Consider the following 25,684-nt stretch of genomic DNA (forward strand, 5'->3'; position numbering starts at 1 on the left):
GAGGGCCCACTGACAAATTTGGGAATTTGAGCACCAAAATTATTAGGTACAGTAGTAAACTATAAGCCATTGAAAACTAGGAATTCATGACAGCATATAAGGAATCAATGGGTCAATTATTTTGGAAGTAAAGGGTGGGGTCCTACTTATAATAAAACATCAAGGACAAGCTGGGAGATACAGATAAAGTTTTTGAAATCATTATTATAAAGACCAAACCAGGTAAAAACTATCAAAAGATGTAAATTAAAGGGAAATTTTTGTTGAGGAATTGGATACTTGCATGGTGTTGAGATATATTCTCATAGACTGCTTATTAGTTACAAAGGAAGTAATGATGGAGAAATTGGACAACTTGACCTGGGGATCAGATTTGTCACCCTGAGGATGACACAATACCATCTGTAGAGTACTCTGGCTAAGAATGAATAACATGAATCTAATGATAAGGGACAATGAGGGAAACTCAAACTAAGAAAATTCTATTGCAGGGGTGGGGAGGGTGGGGGGAAGAATATGACAGGACAAGGGAGATTGCATTGTACAAAAATGTCTGTCTCTATACTACAAAGCTACAGTCATCAAAACATTATGGTACTGGAACAAAAATAGAAATACAGATCAAAGGAATAGGATAAAAGGCCAGAAATAAATCCAAGCACCTATGGTGAACTAATATATGACAAAAGAGGCAAGAATATACAACCTAAATGCCATCATCAGATGAAAGGAATAAGAATATGTGGTGGAAGAAAGATAATCTCTTCAAAAAGTGGTGCTGGGAAACTTGGCAGCTTCATGTAAAAGAATGAAATTAGAACATTCTCTAACATCATATACAAAAATAAACTCAGAATGGAATAAATACCTAAATGCAAGACCAGAAACTATAAAACTCCTGTTGGAAAACATAGATTGAACACTTTGACATAAATCACACTAAAATCTTTTTGATCCACTCCTAGAGTAATGACAATGAAAACGAAAAACAAAACAAACAAACAAAAAACCCAACGGGATGTAATTAAACTCAAAGCTTTTGCAGAGAAAATGAAACCATTAGAAAAAGAAAAGACAACCCACAGAATAGGAGAAAATCTTTGCAAACAAAGCAACCAACAAAGACTTAATCTCTAATATATACAAACAACTCATACAAATCAATGACAACAATAAAAAACAGTCCAATAGAAAAATGAGCAAAAGAACTTCTCTCTCCAAAGACATACAGATTACCAAGAGGTACATGAAAAAATGCTCAACATCACTAATTATTAGAGAAATGCAAATCAAAACTACAATGAGGTACCATTTCACACTAGTCAGAATGATCATCATCAAAAGTCTACAAAAAATAAATGCTGGAGAGGGTATGGAGAAAAGGGATCATCATACACTCTTGTTGGGAATGTAAATATGCACAACCAGTATTGAAAACAGTATGGAGGTTCCTCAGAAAACTAAAAATAGAACCACCATATGATCCAGCAATCCCTCCTGGACATATATCCAAACAAAACTTTCATTCAAAAAGATACATGAGGGGAGAGAGGATTAAGATGGCGGAATAGATGGACTGGAGATCAACTTCTCTCCTAAAAAACAACAAAATTCACAACTAAAGACTGAGCACACTTCACCGAAATGGACCAGAACCTTAAAAAAGATACTCTACTTCAGAAGAAAAAGAGGCCACCACCTCAAGAGGTAGGAGGGGCGATTTTGAGATATAAACAACCCCATACCTCCAGGGTGGGAAGCTCCACAGACAGAAAACTAACTGCTTCACAGAGACTCACCTACAGGAGTGAGAGTTCTGAGCCACACATTAAATTCTCATGTGTGGGGATCTGGCACTGGGAGAAAGAGCCCCTGGAGCATGTGGCATTGAAGGCCAGTGGGGCTTTTGTGCAGGAGCTCCACAGGACTTGGGGAAACGGAGACCCAATTCTTAAAAGGCACACACGGACTTTCATGTGCACTGGGTCCCAGGGCAGAGCGGGGTCTCCATAGGAATCTGGGTCAAACCTGACTGCAGTTCTTGGAGGACATCCTGGGAAAACAGGGGTGAATGTGGCTTGTTGTGAGGGAGGGACATTGAAGGCAAAGCTCTTGGGAATATTCAGCAGTAGTGCCTTTCTCTGGAGGTGGCCGTTTTGGGAAAATCTGGACCCACCCGTCAGTCAGGGCTGAGAAGCCCCAGGGCAAACAACTATCCAGGTGGGATCACAGCCCCACCCCTCAGTAAAAAGGCTACCTAAAGACCCCTCAGGCACACAGCTGCCTCTAATCCCATCCAGAGATTAAGCCCCACCCAACAGCGGGATTAGAATCAGCTCCACCCACCAGGGGGCAGGCATCAGCCCCTCCCATCAGGAAGCCTACAGCAAGCCCCCATACAGACTTCAGCCACAAGGGGGGAACACACCAGAAGTAAGAGAGGCTACAACTCTATTATCTGTAAGAAGGTCACCACACCAAAAACCTATAAAAAGGAAAAGACAGAGAACTATAATTCAGATGAGGGAGAAAGGAAAAACCCCAGAAAATCAGCTAAGTGATGAGGAAATTCTCAGCATCCAGGAAAAAAACTTTAGACTGTTGATGCTGAAGATGATGCAAGACATTGGAAATCAACTGGAGGCAAAGATGGATAACTTACAGGAAACACTGAGCAAAGAGATGCAAGATATAAAACTTAAACAAGAAGAAATGCAAAATATAATAACAAATAAAAAATTCACTAGAAGCAGCTAATAGCAGAATACAGGAGGCAGAAGAATGAATAAGCAAGGTGGAGGACAGATTAGTGGAAATTACGGATGTGGAACAGAAAAGAGAAAAAAGATTGAAAACAAATGAAGAGAGTCTCAGAGAACTCTGGGACAACATTAAACACACCAACATGCATATTATAGAGGTGCCAGAAGGAGAAGAGAGAGAAGGAGACAAAAAAATATTCCAAGAGATAATAGCTGAAAACTTCCCTCACATGGGAAAGGAACCACTCGCTCAAATCCAGGAAGCACAATGTGTACCATATAAAATAAACCCAAGGAGGAATACACTAAGACACATATTAATCAAACTGACCAAAATTAAAGACAAAGAGAAAATCTTGAAAGCAGCTAAGGAAAAGAAACAAGTAACATACAAGGGAATCATGATAAGGTTATGGGCAGATTTTTCAGCAGAAACTCTGCAGGCCAGAAGGGAGTAGCATGATATACTTCACGTGATGGAAGGAAAAAACCTCCAACCAATATTACTCCACCCAGCAAGGCTCTCATTCAGATTTGAAGGCTCAGATTTGAAGACGACATCAAAACCTTCACAGATAAGCAAAAGGTGAGAGAATTCAGCAACACTAAACCAGCCTTACAACAAATACCAAAGGAACTTCTCTAGGCAGGAAAGAAAAGGCTGCAACAGGAAACAAAAATTCCACAAATGACAAGGCTCACCAGTAAAGGTACATATACAGTAGAGATTCAAAATCATCCACGCACAATTATACCACCAAAATCAGAAATCATGAGAAGAGGTGGGTACAAATGCAGGACACTGGAGATGAACTTGCAATTAAGAGAACAACTTAAAACAATCTCATATACATATAGACTCTTATATCAAAACTTCAGAATAACTGCAAACCAAAAATCTATAATTGATACACAAATAAGGAATCTCTGGAGAAGAAATATACCTCATAGTAAATAAGTGCATAATCCACAATGAAGGGGGTCATTTGACATCATTCTTGGAATGCTGAAGTCTTCTTAGATCTGATTCTGATTTCCTTTCCATCAAAGAATTTATGATAATTATAATTAAAGAATGCAACTGTACAATTAAACTAAAAAAAAAAAAAAGGATATGTGAACCCGTATGTTCTTTGCAGCACTATTCACAATAGCCAAGACATGGAAACAACCTAAATGTCTATCATCAGATGAATGGATTAAGAAGATGTGGTACATATACACAATGGAATACTACTCAGCCATAAGAAAGAACAAAAAATGCCATTTGCAGCAACATGGATGGAACTCAAGATTCTCATACTAAGTGAATTAAGTCAGAAAGAGAAAGACGAATACCATATATCACTTATATGTAGAATCTAAAATATGGCACAGATGATCCTATCCACAGAACAGAAACAGACTCACAGACATGGATAGCACACTTGTGGTTGCCCAGGGGGAAGAGGTACAAGTGGAGTGGACTGGGAATTTGGGGTTAATAGATGCAAACTGGTACATTTAGAATGGATAAGCAATGAGATCCTGCTTAAGCACAGGGAACTATATACAATTTCTTGGGATAGAACATGAAGAAAGGTAATATGAGAAAAAGAATGTATGTGTATGTATGACTGGGTCACTAGGGTGCACAGCAGAAATTGATACAACGCTATAAATCAACTGTACTCTAAAAAAAATATGTCTAAAAAAAATGCGTAGGCTGTAGAACTGTTCCAAATAAATGAGGCTAAAGAATCATGACAATTAAATGCGATACCTGACATAAGACTGGATCCTGGGAAGAAGGGAGAAAAAAATCATATTAAGGATATTATTGGTTCAGTGGTAAAAGGGAAATATAAATAGAAAATCAGGTGAAAAAATTATATCAGTGCTAAACTTACTGAAATTGATACACTGTGGCTTTGAGATGAATATCCCTGTTCTTAGGACATATACACTGAAGTATCTAGTAGTAAAGCATCAAAGAGCCATGAAATACATATTTCAACTTCAAATGTGTCATAAAAATATTATGAAGGGCGATAAATAGGAAGTGATAGAGTCAATGGGGAAAATATTAACAGTAGATACACCTAGATAGTCATCTATTCTTGACACAATGACTAATTTCGCAAGTTTTCTGTAAATTTGAACTTATCTCTAAATAAAAAGAGAAAAACCCTCATACTGCCTTACTGCCTATCTATCACCTCATTCTCCATTCCATTTAACAGAAAATTTCCTCCAAAGAATTATCTTCAGTCTTTAACTTCCTTGCTCTCTGTACACCTTTTTTTTTTTTTCTCTCATGGAAAGAATTTTTGTTGTTATTGGAACATTAATGTTTACTATTTCTTCTCCAGTGACATTTTCACAGTGATAAAAACACTTAATGTGAGAGCCATTCTCAACACAATTTTTTTCTTTTTAGGACTGCACCTGCAGCATGTGGAATTTCCCAAGCTATGGGTTGAATTGGAGCTGCCCCTGAGGGCTATGCCACAGCCACGGAAACATGGGATCCCAGCATACCAGCGAACTACGCTGAAGCAGTTTGTGGCAGCACTGGATCCTTAACACACTCAGCAAGGCCAGGGATCAAACTCACATCCTCATGGATACTAGTTGGGTTCTTAACCTGCTGAACCACAACGAGAACTCCTTTCAACACATTTTTAAGTATACAGTGCAGAATTAACCATAGTCACTGTGTTACACAACAGACCTCCAGAACCTATTCATCTTCCATCACTGAAACATTTTATCTGCTAAGCAGAAATTCCTCATTTCACCTTTCTTCCTACTTCAATCTCACCTCCACCCTACTACGCCATCAAAAAGCCTTCTACGAAAGAAACCTCTCACTTCTTATTAACAAATGAAGTAACCAGGCATCAATCCTCATGTTTTTCAAATTCAGTTATGCTTAAACATCTTTTCCTCAAAGACTTTTTTCCTCTTGGCTTCTTTGTTGCCTCACTCCTGATAGTATTCATAGCTCACTGCTCCCTCCTTTCAACATCCTTCTCTTATACCAACTTTCAAATGATAAAGGACCCCATGCTGTCCTCTTACCTTCATATCTACACATTCTCCAATGGGATAAGGTTCAATTACATAGTTGAAATGTCATCTTAATTTTAATATTTTGATAATTGATAGATACAAATGGATAGATGTATGTTATATACATATATATGTAGAATCCATATTTAATAGCAATTTGTATGTCAAATGCTCCTATAATCCCTCCGTACACAAAATGTGACAATAGCTCTCTATCCATCTCTAGCCACACCTCCTAGCCATCTCTGATCTTTTTCACTTTGACCACTCCCTGGTTATCTACCTGGCTTTCTTTCTGATGTTCAAGGCAGCCCTACTTTGAGTCTCTGCACAGACTGAGGCATCTTCCTTGATTGTTCTTCTCCTGTCTGCACACTCTCGGATGCATCTTGTCACAGTGGGCTCAGCTCAAATGTCACCGACTTGCAGGCCCTTCCCTGACCACCACATTGGCACTGGCTGTGTTTCGTCTTCTTCCTAGTAATTAACATATCCTGAAATTATGTCTCCTTCTCACTTACCACCAGCTAAAATTCCACTTGGGAAACGAACTCAAATACCTTATAGTCGCCATTATACCAGCATTCATTGACAACAGTGATAGGCATACTGTTTGGTATGACAGAATTTGCTGAAACACTGGGATTTATCCTTTCACAACCAGAATCATTTAAAGACATATTAAATGTAAACAAATAAATGAATCTTTAAAGTAGGATTTTTCACCTTAGTAATAGAAAGCTGTAGAATATTTTTAGGAGATGATGGGCAAAGAAGAGCCTTTTATGAGATGTTTTCCTCAGTATCTACTAAATAATATTTTATATCATATTAACGTTACATAATGCTTTTAAAATCCAGTCTGATGAAGAGAAAAAAATGACCAAATATTCTGGATTTATCCTCCATGCCCTCTCTTTTTTATTTTTTTATTTTTTTTGCTTTTTAGGGCTGTACCCATGGCATATGGAAGTTCCCAGGCTAGGCGCCATATGGGAGCTGTAGCCACTGACCTACATCACAGCCACAGTAACACATGATCTGAGCCATGTCTGCGACCTACACCACAGCTCACAGCAATGCCAGATCCTTAACCCACTGAGCAAGGCCAGGGATCGAACATGTGTCCTCATGGATACTAGTCAGATTCGTTTTCACTGAGCCACAATGGGAACTCCTCTTCTCTTTCTTAATACAAAATCTACTCAAATTATTGAACAATGTGGTAATAAGACCAATGGCCAACTACACAGTCACTTAAGATGTAGGCAAGAGCAATGCAATGCCTAATCTAACACATTGGTCTATTCAACTCTTTGCTGTCTTCAGTCAATATTTTATGTCTTTACTGTCTAATACAGCAACAATTTGCCATATATGGATGTTGAGAACTGAAAATGTGCCTGGTCTGATTGAGATGGGCTGTAACTGTAAAATGCCCATAATATTTGGAAGACTTTGTAAGAAAACAATAATATAAAATATCTCATTAGTACTTTCATCATGAATATATGCTGAAATTATACAATTCTAGATATACTGATATAAAAGAAAACACGCATTTTAAGTTTCACTGTTTTATTTCATTTTTATTGATACTATTGAAAAATTTTAATTGCAAATTTGGCTTCCATTATATTTCTGTTGACCACAATTGTTAAAAAATTTTAAGTCCTCTCTCAATCAAGCATTTTTTTTAAATCCTCATGGACCAGATTAGATTGATTTTTAAATAGCTTTCCCTTATTTATTTATTTAGTCTTTTTGTCTTTTTAGGGCTGCACTTATGGCATGTGGCGGTTTCCAGGCTAGGGGTTGAATTGGAGCTGTAGCCACTGGGCTATACCACAGCCACAGCAACGTGGGATCCAAGATCTGTCTGCGACCTACACCACAGCTCATGGCAATTCAAAGTCCTTATCCCACTGATCGAGGCCAGGGATGAAACCTGTTTCTTCATGGACACTAGCAGGGTTCATTAACCACTGAGCCATGATGGGAACACCAGCTTTCCTTTTTTTAATCATTTCCTACAAATATCCTCTGAAAGGTCTATTCCCTGTATCAAGGATATGAAACTATACAGAAAGAAAGGGAAATTTTGGAAAATGGAATCTGAACTATTAATAATGAAGATAAATGGAATAAATAGGTATATAGATGCATGCTTGAGAGATAAAAGAGGCAACTGTGGAGTGATAGACAAAGTGAGAGATTGTAAGAGATACGGGGAATTGTTTCTGTATGGCAATCAAACCACCGTACCTGGCCCCCCCCAATTTAATGATTCTTTAAATGAGTCCTGCTGACATTTTCAGTCTGATAAGGGCTCATTCCTCTCTAAATAAACTCAGAAATTGCTGGTTTTCCTTAAAAAATCAAAAAAATTAAAACTTTTGTACTTAATTTCCTTTCCTGGAGTGAAATATATTACACAGAATGAAATGTATCACATAGAATGAGATAAATACCTTCTCCATCAGTTACAAATGGAAAGATACCTGACTAGTAAAACACCCAGTGCTTACCTTTCATATTCTTTATTGTTTCATTTGAAAGCACTGCCTCAAATGATATAAGTGAACCTCCACACAAATACACAGTAAGAACATCGAAGTTCATTGCTAGCCCCTTGTCATTAGGAACACACACATACCCACTGTGAGTATTGTGAACGTGTTTTGGTCTCTGAAATACAAGATATTCCATCCTATTTTTAAATTAGGAAAATTTTCTATGCAAACTGAGTAGCTGAAAGAAAGATAAAAAGTTCAAAAAACAAGGAGGAATTGAAATGCTTTCAATGAGCTCTACAAACTTGAGGGTTCTGATTTCTGTATGGCAATTTGATTGTCTGTGGAAAAACAGATTTTTATACTAAAGGTCTTTACATCCTCCATCTGCAACATATTCACAGAAAACAACTGGGGAATAAAAGGTCCTTGGAGGCCCTGATTCAAAGGTCTCTCTCAATCTAAATATAATTTTGGCAAAAGTATTCCAATGCCAGCACCAATGGGATTAAGTCTTTTGAGAGAAAAAATGCAATAATAACAACAAATTCAATCCCAACACAGAAAAGTAAGATTCTGTTTGCAAATGAGAAACCTATTCCTTAGTATTTGTTCAGACATGGCTTATGCAATGCAATGACTAAGATAGCCTTCTTACCTAAAATTAGAGGCATAGTATAGCTATAATATAGAAAATTCCAATAGAGATAAAAAGCTAAGACAAATTATGAAAAATCTAACATTGAGAAATAAACATTATTATTTTGGTTATTGTCCTTCCAAACCTTCTCCATATTTACATACACACATATACTTTCAGTATAATATTAGACACAGCATTTTAGCTTATTTTTGCATAAATATGATAAACATATTTCTATTTCAATAAAAAGAGATATAAACAAGTATTTTATATTTTGCTATAGTGTTTACTCTAGGTTTTTTTTTTTGTATTTGTTTTGTTGTTGTTGTTTGGCTGTGCCCACAGCACATGGAAGTTCTAAGGCCAGGGATTGAACCTGAAACACAGCAATAACAACACCAATTCCTTAATCACAGGCCACCAGGGAACTCCATTTTTTAATTGAAGTATAGTTTTTTTTTGGCCTTTTGGCCTTTTTTAGAGCTCCACCCACAGCATATAGAGGTTCCCAGGCTAGGGGGCTAATTGGAGCTGTAGCCACCAGCCTACACTAGAGCCACAGCAACGCCAGATCTGAACCACATCTGCGACCTACATCACAGCTCACAGCAACGCTGGATCCTGAACCCACTGAACCAGGCCAGGGATCGAACCCACAACCTCATGGTTCCTAGTCAGATTCATTTCCACTGTGCCATGATGGGAACTCCTCAAATTGAATTATAATTGACATAAAATATTATATGTTACATGTATACAATATAGTGATTCACAATGTTTAAAGGTTATACTCCATTTATAGTTATAAAATATTGGCTATAATCCCTGTTATACAGTATATTCTTGCAGCTAATTTGATGCATAATACTTTGTACCTCTTTATCCCCTGCCCACATACGGTCACCCTCCCCTTCCCTCTCCCACTGGTAGCCACTAGTTTGTTCTCTATATCTGTAAGTCTGTTTCTTTTTTTGTTCTCTGGTTTGTTGTATTTTTTAGATTCCACATATAAGTGATAACAAAGTATTTATCTTTGTCTGACTTCTCTCATTTGACATAATATCTTCCATGTCCCTCCATGTTGTTTCAAATGGCAAAATTTCATTCTTTTTATGGCTGAATAGTATTCCATTATATATATGTACCACATTTTCTTTATCCATTCATCTGTTGATGGACACTTAGGTTGCTTCCATGCCTTAGTAACTGTAAATAATGCTGCTATGAACATTGCAATGCATGTATTTTTTCAAATTACTGTTTTGGGTTTTTTTTTTACTTTTTAATATATTCCCAGGAGTGGAATTGCTCAGTCATAAGGTAGTTCTGTTTTTAGTTTTTTGAGAAACCTCCATAATGTTTTCCACAGTGGCTGCACCACTTTACATTCCCTCCAAAGTACCTGAGGGCTCCCTTTTCTCCACATCCTCACCAACATTTGTTAATTGTGTTCTTTTTGATGATAGCCATTTTGACAGATGGGATATCTGACTCTGGTTTGGATTTGCTTTTCCCTGATGACTAGTGATGTTAAGCATCTTTTCATGTGCCTGTTGGCCATCTGTATGCTGAAATGTCTATTCAGATCATATGCCTATTTTTTTTTTATCATTTACATATATATATATATATATATATATATATATATATATATATATATATATATATATATTCTACTGTACAGCATGGTGACCCAGTTACACATACATGTATACATTCTTTTTTCTCACATTACGTGTTCCATCATAAGTGACTAGACAGATGTCCCAGTGCTACACAACAGGATCCCATTGCTGATCCATCCCGAAGGCAACATTCTGCATCTATTTACCGCAAACTCCCAGTTCCTCCCAGTCTCTCCCCTTCCCCCTTTTAATTGGTTTTTGTTTTTGTTTTGTTTGTTTTTTTTTTTGCTATTGAGTTGTATGAGGTGTTTATATTTTGGATATTAACCCCTCAATCAGGTCATTTTGCAAAAGTCTTCTCCTATTCAGTTGGTTGTCTTTTCAGTTTGTCAATGTTTTCCTTTGCTGTGTAAAAGCTTTAAGGTTAGAGTAGGTCTCATTTGGGTTTTTTGTTTGTTTCTTTTTGTTTTGTTGTTTTTTGTTAATCAAGGAACTTAATTGATCATATTATCTTTACTTCCTTTGATTTAGGAGAAAGATTCAGAAAAATATTCCTAAGATTTATGTCAAAAAGTGTTTTGCCTATGTTTTCCCCTAGGAGTTTTATGGTTTTTTTAGGTATTTAATACATTTTGAATTGATTTTTGTATATGGTAGTAGAGAATGTTCTAATTTTATTCTTTTACAGAGAAAGACAGTAACTGTCCGGCATTCCCAGCACCACTTTTTGAAGGGACTGTCTTTTCTCCCGTGTATAGTCTTACCACCTTTGTCATAGATTAATTAACCCTATGTGCATGGGTTTGTTTTTGGACTCTTGCTGTAGATATTTTAAAAACAAATCAATGAAGTACATTTCTGTTCTGAGTTTTCCAGGATTTTTTTAAACCATTAATGAATTTTTAACCATTAATCAATTTTAACCATTAATTATCTTTACCAATCATTTTCCACACCTATGAAGATCATTGTATCTTTCTCTTTTCATTCATTTAAAGTGGTGAAACACAGGGAACTATATCTAATCACTTGCGATAGAACATGATAGAGGATAATGTGAGAAAAGGAATGTGTGTATATGTATGAGTGTGTCACTTTGCTGTGTAGCAGAAATTGATAGAATATTGCAAATTAACTATAATTTAAAAACTTTTAAAAAATAAATTAAATTAAAAAATAAAATAAAGTGGTGAAAAAGAAATAGATTTTTCTTTTGAAAAAATTATGGCTGAAAACTTCCCAAACCTGAAGAAGGAAACAGACATCCAGGTATAGGAAACACAGATGGGCCCAAAAAAGCTGAACCCAAGCAGAACCACACAAGACATATTATAATGAAAATTGTAAAAGTTAAAAATTGGAGTTCCCTAGTAGCTCAGTGAGATGTGGGATCTGGCATTATCACTGTCATGGTTCTGGTTACAGCTATGATATGGGTTTGATGCCTGGTCCAGGAACTCCCACATGCCACAGGTGCAGGCCAAAAAAAAAAAGTTAGAAATGAAAAGAGAATTCTAAAGGCAATAAGAAAAAAGCAGAGAGTCATTTTAAAGGGACCCCCCCCCATTAGTCTATCAGTAAATTTTTCTGCAGAAAATTTGCAGGCCAAAAGGGAGGGCAAAATACACCCAAGGTGATGAAAAGGGGAGTTCCTTTGTGGCACAGTGGGTTAAAGATTCAGTGTTGTCACTGCAGAAGCCTGGGTCACTGTTGTGGTGCAGGTTTGAACCCTGGCCTGGGAACTTAGGTTATCAAGAAGTGGAGAATGTTTAGTTATTATGAGTTTGGCTTAAGTAGAAACCATCACAAAGACTATGTGGAGAAAAGACAAGCTTTCAGAAAAGAAACTGCAGTTATATAGGACATGAAATGTTAGGTGTGTATGCAGTGTTAACATGTTGCATTTACCCTGAAGTACAATATTTTCTATGATAAACAAATTCCTCCATCTCTGTGTCACTTTTCCTTACTAACTAAAATAATCTTTTCTTTTTTGTTTCCAAATGCTTATCTATACACTTGGGATTTTAAAACCTGAGATGTGAAGAGCAATTAGATATGAGAAATCTAGACTGAAATCTCTGGAGGCAGAAGTAAAGCAAATTTTTTGATATGTATTTTAACTTTTAAAACTATTCAGTTCCAGGGAGGAATACCAGGGTAACATATTCATTTTTTGATCCTTTGGGATGGGGTTCTTAGATGTCATACCCTCCTGAGAGTTTTTCATTATTGTTAGCTATTTTCCTTCAGGGCACAGAAAGCATAAATACTCCATGGAATTAAGTATTGAGTAACTTTATATGTCATAGTGGGTAATTCTTAGAAATGTATTCAATACATAAATAATTAAATGATAGTAATGGGGAAATGTAATCCACTAGTCAAAAAATCTGAAAAAAAATTCTAATTATAAATCATTTACAAAGTTGCCAAAAATAGATGAGAAAAAAAATCATAAATTGAGAGAGTGAAACCTCTCATAGAGGTATGAAATATCAATGTGTTGTGTTCAGTATGGTAAATAAAAAGGAGTTAAATATTAAAGCAGAGATGATTTTTTCTAAAGAAATCTGTATATATGTCTTCTTCAAAAAATATGTTGGAGATTTTAAATATTTTTTGAAGGCTGATTTAGGACTCAAAAAGATGAAAGACTTGGTATGTCTAAAATTTAAAGATCATATTTCCTATTAGATATATTTTTCATCTACTTTTGTTCTCTTTTTACCATAATGTATTAACCTCCTTTTCTCTAAGCTTTGACATACTGATTTAAGGAAAATCATGAAAGAAGATACATGGAATACAATCGTAATTTGTTACTGAATAACTTCGCCTGTTAACATTTTTATGACATCTACAATATCTAACAAGTAAACATCACTGCATTCATAGGCATGACTTCTATTCATTTTATAATGTGAATTTTGTAAATTTTTTATAGTGTGTGTTTAGAAGAGTTGGTGTGGGTACTTGTGTTTTTGTTTGTTTGTTTTTCTCCTTTCTCAGGCCACCCATGGCATATGGACGTTCCTGGGTCCAGGGATCAAATCTGAGCTGCAGCAGTGGCCTATGCCACAGCTGCAGCTACACTGGATGCTTAACCCACTTTGCCAGGCAGGAGATTCAACCCACACCACCACAGAGACAAGTAACCTGCTGCGCCACAGTGGAACCTCTGAAACTGTTGAATTAAGACATGAAGTAATTTGACATGGTAAAAATTCTTACTTAGGTCTTTAGATATTTGCATTCTAGATATGTTCATTCTTTTTTTTTTTTGTCTTTTTGCCTTTTCTTGGGCCACTCCCATGGCATATGGAGGTTCCCAGGCTAGGGGTCGAATCAGAGCTGTAGGTGCTGGCCTACACCAGAACCACAGCAACACAGGATCCAAGCCACATCTGTGACCTACACCACAGCTCATGGCAATGCCAGATCCATAACCCACTGAGTAAGGCCAGGGATTGAACCTGCAACCTCATGGTTCCTAGTTGGATTTGTTAACCACTGAGCCACGATGGGATCTCCTAGATATATGCATTCTTAATTGGTGACATTGAGTCATTTGTGTAAATGAAAAAAACACTTATAATAGATTGCTTCATAGTTATGTGAATGTAAAATGGATGTTAAGAATAATAGCCATTTCTTTTGCCCATATCTGTCTATGTACATCATTAACTATATGATTTTGACAGCTAATCTCATTTCTCATTTTCTTATTTTAGCACCCCCTGTCAACATCTCTGGATATTACTGGAGACAACATTTAGTTCAATACTAATGTATGTTTTAGAGACTAGAAATAATAACCTGGATATTCTCAGTACAGAAAACATTGTCTTAGCTAGTGCGCATCACAAACCTTAGACATTTTTTGGGGTTTGGTGATGAAGATACTGAGGAAAGAAAATTTCCTTGTAGATATCATTAATCTTTTTTATGAAAGAAATATTTGTATAAAATCATTTGTGTAGACTGTTTCACTTTTAAGAAGACAACTTTGGAAATAAATTCGTTCAAACTTCTTCCTGATCTCCAATCTCTAGCCATACAAACCTGAACAATAGGACTGTCCTGTGTAATACACACCCAATACTGAAAATAGTCAATAGTTCTTGAATCACATGTTTACTACACATTTGAATATTCCTGTGACAGGGACATGTATGCCTCCTAAAATTCTGTCAACACTTTTGAGATTCACTATGTGTTTAAAATTTACCAAATAGTCACTCTTCATCTCTTAGGCCATGCTGATCTCAAAATTGTTCAGCTGTTCAGTTTGTGTTTTAGACAAAGTTGAAAATGCTAAGTGGAAAGGACAGAAGCAGATATATGGAAAATACATTGACCAACAGTCTCTACTTACAATTTTTATTTGCTAATTTTTCGAATTAAATTACAATTTTTTTCTTACTGATTTACCAATTTTAATTTTAAAATTAAACTTATGTATATATTTTACTCTATTTTAAATATTTTCCTCAAATTCGCTATCCTATCTCTAAAAATCACTCATACCTGCCTAGGTTTTCATAAGATTCTTCTTCATATTGTCTCCTTTCTACTTCTCACACCTCATCCAATTTCCTGAACACATATTGTATACTTTAATGTCCTGTATTCCATCTTCACCCTATGTACCTGGTATACAGTCAGAATCATTCTTGTAACATGTACTGAAATGATCATAATGTTCCTGCTGATTTTGTTTCAGGTTACAAAGTAGAAAGTGTGGGGGTTGGTAACAGAGATCAAGGGAATGGAATTACTAATAGTTAGGGAAAAAAAAAAAAACATTACCGACATCTCACATTCCCTTCTCTGAGGTTGCATCTCATTAGCCATGAACGTAAATGACACATTCAGACATTTGAGTTTGATTAGCTAAGTAAAACGGTGAAAGTGCACTAGCCGTTTTTATTGATGATACCTAGAGGTACATATGTCAATTAAATGCAGAACATGAGCTAATGTCCTTGTTATAATGGGTACCATTTTACTTTTACTACACAAACCTCTTTTTTTGTGTGTGTGTGTCCTTTTAGGTCCACACCTGCAGCATATGGAGGTACCGAGGCTAGGGGTCTAATCGGAGCTGTAGCTGCAGGACTATGCTGGAGCCACAGCAACGTGGAATCCAAGCCACGTCTGCGACCTACACCACAGCTCAGGGCAATGCTGGATCCTTAACCCACTGAGTGAGGCCAGGGATTGAACCCACAAACCTCTTAATTGAAAGGGAAATGGCATTCATCCCATCTTGTGCAATATCAAATATAGAAAAGAGTATTTTCTATTCTTTACAAGCCCCTCCAAATATACTTCAGTTTATTCACAATCAACAATCAATACTCTCATATAGGTTATTTTGTGGTAGAATTGCAAACTAAAGATTGAATTCTCTGTCCAGATACTCTGGAAATGTAAACTCTTGGTCTTCACGGCATAAACAACTTTAAAATATGCATGAGCATTCTATTCTATTTGAAATATCACTTTGCTAACAGCCTCAAACACTGGTAATCACTGTTATTTTTCATTGGGATCATTGTTACCTTCTTTTCTTTTTCCTTCCTTTTTTTTTTTCCTTACATAGACCTGGAAAAATAGAGGAAAGTAATGGAAAACCATACAAGAGTGACCATGTTTATTCTAGCAGGTTTGACCGATGACCCACAACTGAAAGTTGTATTATTTATCTTCCTTCTTCCCACCTACTTGCTAAGCATCACTGGAAATCTGATCATTATCCTACTCACCCTAGTGAATATTCACCTCAAGACACCCATGTATTTTTTCCTTCGGAACTTTTCCTTCTTGGAAATATCCTTTACTACTACATGCATCCCTAAATGTCTTGTTATGATGGTAACTGGGGACCAAACCATTTCCTATAACAACTGTATTATTCAGCTGTTTTTTGCCTTCCTTCTTGGAGCATCTGAATTTTACTTGCTGGCAGCAATGTCCTATGACCGCTATGTTGCCATCTGTAAGCCCCTGCATTACACAGCCATCATGAACAGTAAAATCTGCATTCAGCTTGTCCTCAGTTGTTGGATCGCTGGGTTCTTTACCATCTTTGTACCTCTCCTCCTAGTTGTAAAGCTTGACTTTTGTGCTTCCAACATTGTTGATCATTTCTTGTGTGACCCAACTGCCCTCCTGCAGATCTCCTGCTCAGACACACATCTCATTGAGACCATGGGATTCGTCTCAGCTGTGGTGACACTTGTGGTCACGCTTGCAGTGGTAGTAATATCATATACCTATATTGCATTAACAATCCTAAAAATCCCTTCAACTAATCAGAGGAAAAAGCTTTTTCAACATGTTCTTTTCACATGATTGTGATATCCCTTTCTTATGGCAGCTGCATCTTCATGTATGTTAAACCTTCAGTCAAACAGAGAGTATCTTTTTACAAGGGAATTGTCCTACTCAATACCTCGGTAGCACCACTTTTGAACCCTTTCATCTACAGTTTACGGAACCAACAAGTGAAAAAAGCCTTTATGAATATAATACACAGGGTTGCTTCTTTCTTAAACAGGTGAATATGCTTTTGCGCTATGTGTAAAGGAAATGAACAAAGCAGTCTCTATTAATAAGTTTGTTTTTAGCCTTTCCCCTTTTTCATTCAAATTATATCTAATGTAGCATGGAATGTAAATGTTATTGCAATCCTTTATTTGTATGTAGTTACTACCTACTTGAGGCTAATATTCATTTATATTTTTGTAATACTACTAATTTATTGGTGTATACTCTAATGAAATGAAAGAAAATTTTAGTAGAGATTAGGTATTAATGCTGATGTTCAAATTAGAAAATATTTATATTTAAAAAATGATTGTTATATTACTGTCCATATAAATTAGTTGTTTAGTGTCTATTTCAGAATCATTAACATTTACAAGCATTTCAATTACACATGAAACTTCATTTTTTACTGGTTTATTTTTAAAATTAGGAATAAAATTCAATAGTTACTGAGTTTGGGGAATAGTTATGCCCAATAAACACTCTCTTCAACTGCTTGAGATCCTTCTGAGGCTAGCTGGAGAGTGAGTATACGTGTTGGATTAAGGAGAACAATGCTAATAAAATGTTTTTATTCTTTTCTGCATGTCATAGACATGGACATAAAGATATATAGCTAAATCCCCTACCAAGGGACCCAAATAGTAGAATTATCTAAAATTTCCCTTAAGAAATTTTGAAATGCAGGTAATCATCTGGATTTAGGACTTCAAAACAATTTCTGTGTTTGACCAGAATTTTAGGAGCACAGAATGTGAAAAAAAGTATATAACATATTTGAGATAATCTTATACAAGTAAAACCTAAGATGTTCTCAATATTCTCTGTAGTTTCGATTCTGTTATGTTTGAATCAGGATGAGTTTGCTTAAAAAAAATACTAAGTTAAACCACTCATCTGTCATGGAACTATATTGAAATGCTTTACCTATAGATTTGTAAATGACTGTTATCTACTACTTATCACAGAAGATGTTCTACCACCTGAATAAGGGTCTAGCACTTCTAAATTAAAATGTCCCCATTCCCACTTGTCCCACTCCCAAGCAGATGAATGTACATCTTCCGTCTTCTCTGCCACCTTGGTTAGGCTGTGACGTATCCCTTCAGATGGTATATAATAGAATGGTCTCTGAATTTGAATCCCCAGGGAGTATCATAGCGCTGTTTCTAAAAATTATTTCTTGAACAAGTGACACATCTTCTTAACACAGGTACAATGTATTTCTTAAGCCGTCTTCCACTGGAAATGCTGAAATGCTTTACCCTGAAATGCTTTCAGCCTCTCTACTCTGGTGAGGGAAGCTGAATAACATGGTATTAAAATAAGATCTCCATTTTGTGTACTACTCACTAAATTACAGGTACTAGTAGGTGTTTTATATATAATTCTGGAAACAATGATGTGATGTTATAATTGCTATTATCCTTATGCATAAGAGCAAAAAGTGGCCCAGTAAGAACAAGATCATTTTGAAAGATGCAGAACTAGAAAATAAAATTGTGAAAATGCAAACTCAGGAAACTTGGTTTTCCAGTCCACCAGTTGAGAAGTAATGAATAATGTCATGATGAATTAAAGGTTACTAGTAGCAATGATTAAAAGTAATGATTAGTAAAAGAGGAAAAAATAATATATGAAGATGGATCAAGAAAAATGGATTAATCAATCAAATTAAAATTATCCCTAACAGAAGCTAAACTGGGACTTGGAGTTGAATAATAGTGTAAAAGTAATATGTATAATCCTGTGGACAAATACAGGTCTCAACAGTTTTCATCAATTTTAACTAACAGCATAATTCTGCTATTTTTAAAAATATGTCTGGTAAATATAGCCAGTATTTAAATGTCAAAATAAATCTTCAAGTGTAAAAAAAAATGTAAAATTAAAGGACTTAAAAGCAAATAAGATGTTTCAAAAAATAATACAGTTAAGATCATAAAAAATTATAGAAGACCACTGCCTCATGAAGACTTGACAAGCAAAATAATTTCAACAAATACCTAATTTGCTTTGAAAATCATTTATTGAATCAGACCTACTACTGTAGTTTGATATCAATAGATGTGCTGGAGGAATTATAAATTACAAGTGATGCATACCCCCTTACATATTATGAGGAAGAGAAAATTAAAGAAATTAATTTTTATTTGTGTTTTCTTTAGCTTTCCTATATTTATATTTATTGCCATATATAACATAGATTTTAGAAATCATTGACTCATTTCTTGGACTAAATATAAATTAAGTGGGTATAGTAATATGTTTAGCTAAAAGAATAATAATTTAAAAATAATCAATGAATGAGGCTTTTCTATAGGGTAAAAGAAATGAGCACTTCAGGGATTATAAATTAAATTCAGAACTAGATGGGAATATGAAATAGTGAAACTACAACATTTGTAGCTATAACCAGGACTTAAACATCTGTTTTTGAGGGAAAGATTTTGGAACAACTAACTGAAAGCTAGTTGGCACTAACATTTAGAATTTATTTCAATTATTTTTTTCTTCGATGTCATTAGAAAGTGTAATTCAAAAGACATATGCTTTTACTCTTTAAAATATTCATATTGTAGGAGTTAAACTGAAAACAATGAGACAAACTGTAGCAAATAGGAACTATTCAAGTTATCAAAGAGGAGAGAAATCTTAGGATATCCTGATCTGTAAATCAGTTTGTTATAGGACTTTAAATATCATGCGATACTTAGGCAGAAAAAAATATGTGCTCATGAGCAGGACTCTGAAAAAGTGTTTTCCTTTGTTTGTCAGTTAAAAAACTAATGATCTTTATTGTGTAGTTTTGCTAAAATTCATAAAAGGGGATAAGAACCAGTTATTGGAGATAGAGTTCATTCAGCTTGGCCTGACAGATGAAACTTTCAGCAAGTTGTTTTTTTCCTTGTTTCTGTTTTGTCAGAACAATGTTGAGCATGATGGAGAACTCTTCCTCTTTAGCCAGCTGAATCCCTTCCTCAAGATGTTCATGTATTTTTTCCTCTAAAATTTCTTCTTCTTAAGAATCTTATCCACATTGGTCTATATTCCGAAACCTCTGATAACCACTGTGACCACAGACTAAACAATTTCTTAAGGAATAAGTGATCGATTTTTTCCCATCCTTTTATTTTCTCCCTAAACATATTTGATAAATCCTAAGTTCAAGCAAAGAAACCAGAAACCACAAGTGCAAAGCAGCACCTACTGATGAAGAATCTCAAGAAATCCCTGCTGTTTCCTAGTGTCTGAAGACAAAATTCGACAGTTACGATTTGCCAAAGTGGAAGATCCTGGGTCAGTACCTAGACTTTTAGTTCACAGCACTGAAATCATATACTCCAAGCAGAAGTACAATGAATCCATCATTACTCCAATAGCATGAAACGCATATTCAAATAATCTCATTCCATTTTGGTTAAGCTTTTCTGCTTTAACCTGTACTAGGATAAATTAAATTATATTTGTAGAATTAATCATCAACCAGCACCTTGAACATTTGCATACAGTTTTGAATATCCAGTAAAAAAAAAAAATTCATAATCATCACAGGAGATAGGCCAAAATCCATGAAAATCACAGAAACAGAAAAACACCCAAGAATAAACATGTATTTACCTTACAGTTTGTCAATAATTCAAATGAATAATTTCAATAAAGAACTAAATTATTTAATGATTTAAAAAATTGATACTGAGTTCAAGGAATACTCAGCCAATAATCAGAAGCAGAATAAGGGATCATGAAAGAAGACACAGGGACCATAGGAGAGAAATTAAATAAATACAACACATCAGTCAAAGGAAACAGGGTTTTCTAACATAGATTTGCTAGAGTATGAGGAATACAAATATCACAATGGTTTAAACAAAAAACGATTTATGTCTCTCTCACTTAAATGTTCAGGCTAGTATGATGAAACATCCACAAAATCATTGTGTTTTCCTTTTTGGCTTGGTCTACAGTGGTACCAGGAATCTGGATTAGTTCTATCTTGTTTACTAGCACTTCCTACTGTAATTGATCACACTCATGGCTCCAAATGATTTGCCATCACATCTACCTTTCAAGAGTCAGAATAAACTGAAGAAGATAAAAACTCCCTTTATCACTAGAAGATCCCTGGAAATTGCACTGGGTATTTTTATTTAGACCCTTTGGCCATAATGTAGCTACATATCTACAACAAGTTACAGGAATTCTAGCCATATACATAGGTAAATATTCTATTAAGACAGAAGTTGTGGAGACTACCTAGTTATCATGAACTGTTAGTTTAAGATCCAATAAAGAAAACCGCAAAAGCTAGTTGAAGAGAAGACAACTTTCACAAAAGAAAACTGAGGTCATAGAAGGCATGGAATTTTAGGAGTGTCTGGAATAGTAATACTGTTGCATTTAACCCTAGGTAAAATGTTTCCTTGACAGGCTAGATTCTTCATCTTATAGTGTCACTTTTTTTATTACCAACTAAAATGATACTTTATTTTTCTGCTTTCAAATTACCTACCTATTTGGGATTTCAAAACGTAAGTGTGTGGGAGGAGGAAATGGCTCAGTGGAAAATAATTGACTAGGATCCATGAGGACTCAGGTTAGATCCATGGCATCACTCAGTGGATTAAGGATCCGGCATTGCTGTGAACTGTGGTGTAGGTTGCAGATGCAGCTCGGATCTGGCATTTCTGTAGCTGTGGTGTAGACCAGTGGCTACAGCTCTGATTTGACCCCTTGCCTAGGAACCTCCATAAGCCATGTATGCGGCCCTAAAAAGACAAAAAAGAAAGAAAGAAATCTACACTGAATTCTTCAGCGACATAAAGTTTATATGCTATAGGTTTTATTTTTTTAAAAAAAAAATATGTAGTGTTTGAGAAGAACCCTGGTGTAACTTGTAAATTTTTGATACTTTGGGATTGGTGTTCTTGAATCGCATATCCTACTGGGAATTCTTTATAGTCTTTGGACATTTTCCTTCAGAGCACAGAAAGCATACATACATGATGGGAACAAGTGAGGGACTGGCATTGTGGGTAATATTTAGAAAGGTATTCAGTACATAAATAAGTGAATTATAGTAATGGCGAAATGTAATACACTAGTCAAAAAATCTGAGGAAGAAAAGCACTTCAAACTATGTACAAAGTCATCATAAATAGATAAGGTAGATTGAAGGGTAGAGTGAGATACATGCAGAGAGGAATGGAATATTAGTAAGGACAGTAATGGGAAATCATACAAAAGTGACAGTGTTTATTTTGGCAGGTTTAACTGATGATCCACAATTGATAGGTTGTTTGTTTGTTTGTTTGTTTTTTGGTCTTTTGTCCTTTTAGGGCCACATCTCCGGCATATTGAGGTTCCCAGTCTAGGGGTCTAATCGCAGCTATAGCCCCCAGCCTACGCCAGGGCCACAGCAACACCAGATCCAAGCCATGTCTGCAACCTACACCAGCAACGCCAGACCCTTAACCCACTGTGAGAGGCCAGGGATCAAACCTGCAACCTTATGGTTCCTAGTCAGATTCATTTCCACTGCGCCACAATGGGAACTCCTAATCTTCATTCTTGGATCTGAATGTTACTTGCTGGCAGCAATGTACAATGATTGCTGTGTTGCCATCTGTTAAGCCCCTGCATTACACAACCATCATGAGTAGTAAAACCTGCATTTGGCTTGCCTTCTCTTCTTGGATTGCTGGGTTCTTAACCCTTAGGTCTACAGCTTGCTTTCTGTGCTTCCAACATAGTTGATCATTTCCACTGTGACACAACTCCCCATGACACAACTGTGACATGAATCCCACAAAGGGTGGGATTCATTTCTGCTCCAGTGACTCCAGTGTCACATTAATGGTGATAATATCATATACATATATTGTCGCAAGACACGTTTCTACAATATTTTTTTAGCCTCTTTGCTGAATGGCTAAAATAATGGTGATAATATCATAATGGTGATAATATCATATACATATATTGTCGCAAGACACGTTTCTACAATATTTTTTTAGCCTCTTTGCTGAAAACTCCATCTTGTCCTGCTTTACTTTACCTCATCTTCCTGCTTGAAAAACAGTCACAGTGCTGGTAAATGACTTAAGAACAATGACCTAAAGGCATAAGTTATTCATAGTGTCAGCTGAATGAGGACATAATGTGTTGGTCTAGGCACGTGGGACCTGTGCAGATAGGCATACCATTTGCACAAGCATGATATGTCCTCTAAAGAATAAGAGAAAGAGGAACCTCATGGCCCCAAGTGGTTTTTGGGTGGTAGTTAGCAGAATATGCATTAGCAAAGAGAACCAAGGTGCAAACCTAGGCACACTGGGTTGCCACAGATAGGCATGCCCTTTGCAGAAGCACAGTGATGATTCTCTGGAATGCTATGCATAGATAGCCAAGCTTCCTCAAATGCTAATGATTGTAAAATGTCTAAAGATCAGAGTAAAAGCTTAACCATCTACCAGCAATGTGATTTTTAAAATAATAAAAGAACTTATAAAATAATAAAAAAAACTATATCCTGCACCTATAGCCCCCTCCTCACTTGATGTAATCCTAAAGTGCACAATAAAAGCAGTGTCGCTTCTTGAGGAGGCATTCTTAGTCCCTGAGACCTTGAGTCCCCCAGTTCCCACCTTTACTTAAGATAAATGTCTCTGTGTCTTGTTTTATGTTAACTTTTTTCCTTAAGTTTCATGGCACCCGTTCTTCAGCCCCAACCTGCTGAGCTGGTCTCTTGTCACTTGTCAGAGTGAACCAAATATACAATCCATTTCTTGTTTCATACAAGAAATTAATTTATATAAAGACACATATAGACAAAAAGTTAATGGATGGAGAAAATATATCATGCTACCACTAATCAAAGAAATCAGGAGTGGCTATATTAAATGCAGTCTGATCAGACTTCAAACAAAGGAATAATCATTGATAAAGAAGAGCATTACATACTGATGAAGGGGTCATTTCTCCATGAAGTTATAAGAGTTCTAAATGAGCATGTACCTAATAACAGGGCATCAAACTACACGAAGGAAAAAAAATGAAAGACAGTCAAGGAGAAATAGATGAATTCACCGTCATAGTTGGGAGATCAAAGCTCATCTCTAAATGAACCAATCCAGCAGACCAAAAAGTCAGTAGCGACAAACATGAACTCAACAACAGCATCACGTAACTGGATATAACTGACATTTACAGATTACTTCATCCAGCAACAGTAAATGCAGTCTGTCTCAAGCTCACATGGAACACTTCTCAGGACAGACCACATTTGGGGCCATAAAACACATCTCAAGAAATTTTGAAGAATGTGAATCATAGAAGGTCTGCTCTCAGACAGCAATGGGGTTAAACTAGACAGAATGACAGAAAGGTAACTGGAAAATCCCAGATGCATGAAGATTAAACATCTCTAAATAACACATGGAACAAAGAGAAATCTCAAAAGAAAATTTTAAAATTTTGAACTAAATGAAAGTGAACACACAGGTTATCAAAAATTATGAAATGTTATTCAGCCATTAAAAATGGACAAAGTCTTGGAATTTGTGGCAGCAGGGAAGGACCTCGAGGGCATTATGCTTAGTGAAATAAATCAGAGAAAGGCAAATACCCTATGATGTCTGCTGTATGTGGACTCTAAAGAAAAATAAAAGAAGAAGAAGAAGAAAAAGAAAAGAAAACAAAAGAAAAGAAATGAAAAAAAGCAAGTTGGTGCTTGTCAGGCAAAATGGGTTAAGGTGTCAAATGTTATACACTTCCAGTTATAAATAATTAAATCATAAGGATGCAATGTACAACATAGTGACTAGAGGTAATAATACTATCTTGCATATTTGAAAGTTGCTAAGAGAGTAGATTTTAAGAGTCTTCATCACAAGAAAAAAATTTATAACTATGAAGAATGTTAACTATACTTATTGTGATGATTTCACAATATACACAAATACCCCATGTTATCACAGATGCCAAGATTTAACTTGTTTAATGGCATTATATATATATGTGTATATATACATATATGCACACACACACACACACACACACATACATATACATATATATCCCATTTTCTTTATCCATTCATTCATCAATGAAAACCAAGGTTATTGTCCAAACCAAGTTCCTGTGCTCAACACACAGTGAAGTCAAGCAAACTGAAAAGTCAGAGTTGTGGAGCAGAGAAAGGAATATTGCAAGACTCATGGAAGATGATTTTACAAAAAAAGCACTAATAATCTGAAAAAGAATGGATATGTGTATATGTATCACTGAATCACTTCGATGAACATCATAAATTAACACAACATTGCAAATCAACTATACTTCAGTAAAAAAAAAAAAAAGTCAAGGAAGGAAAATAGGCTGCTCATGCTTTATATGTCCTAACTCCCTGTGGGCCTCAGAGAAGAATTTTAAATGCATGTATATCTGGGGCAGTCTGCAGGGTGTATAATTTTCTTCTGATTGCTTGGTGGTGAGATAAGGGTGGTGTTCTAGGAACCTCAGCCTGGCTCC

At 35.8% G+C, this 25,684-nt stretch overlaps 1 pseudogene; it reads left to right on the forward strand.

Annotated features, from left to right (window-relative positions):
• The first annotated feature begins 16,228 nt into the window (after nt 1–16,228).
• On the forward strand, nt 16,229–17,166 carry LOC125131846 (olfactory receptor 6C3-like; annotated as a pseudogene).
• The last annotated feature ends 8,518 nt before the right edge of the window (nt 17,167–25,684 follow it).

This window comes from Phacochoerus africanus, chromosome 7, assembly GCF_016906955.1.
Source record: "Phacochoerus africanus isolate WHEZ1 chromosome 7, ROS_Pafr_v1, whole genome shotgun sequence".
In the NCBI taxonomy this organism is placed as follows: Eukaryota; Metazoa; Chordata; class Mammalia; order Artiodactyla; family Suidae; genus Phacochoerus; species Phacochoerus africanus.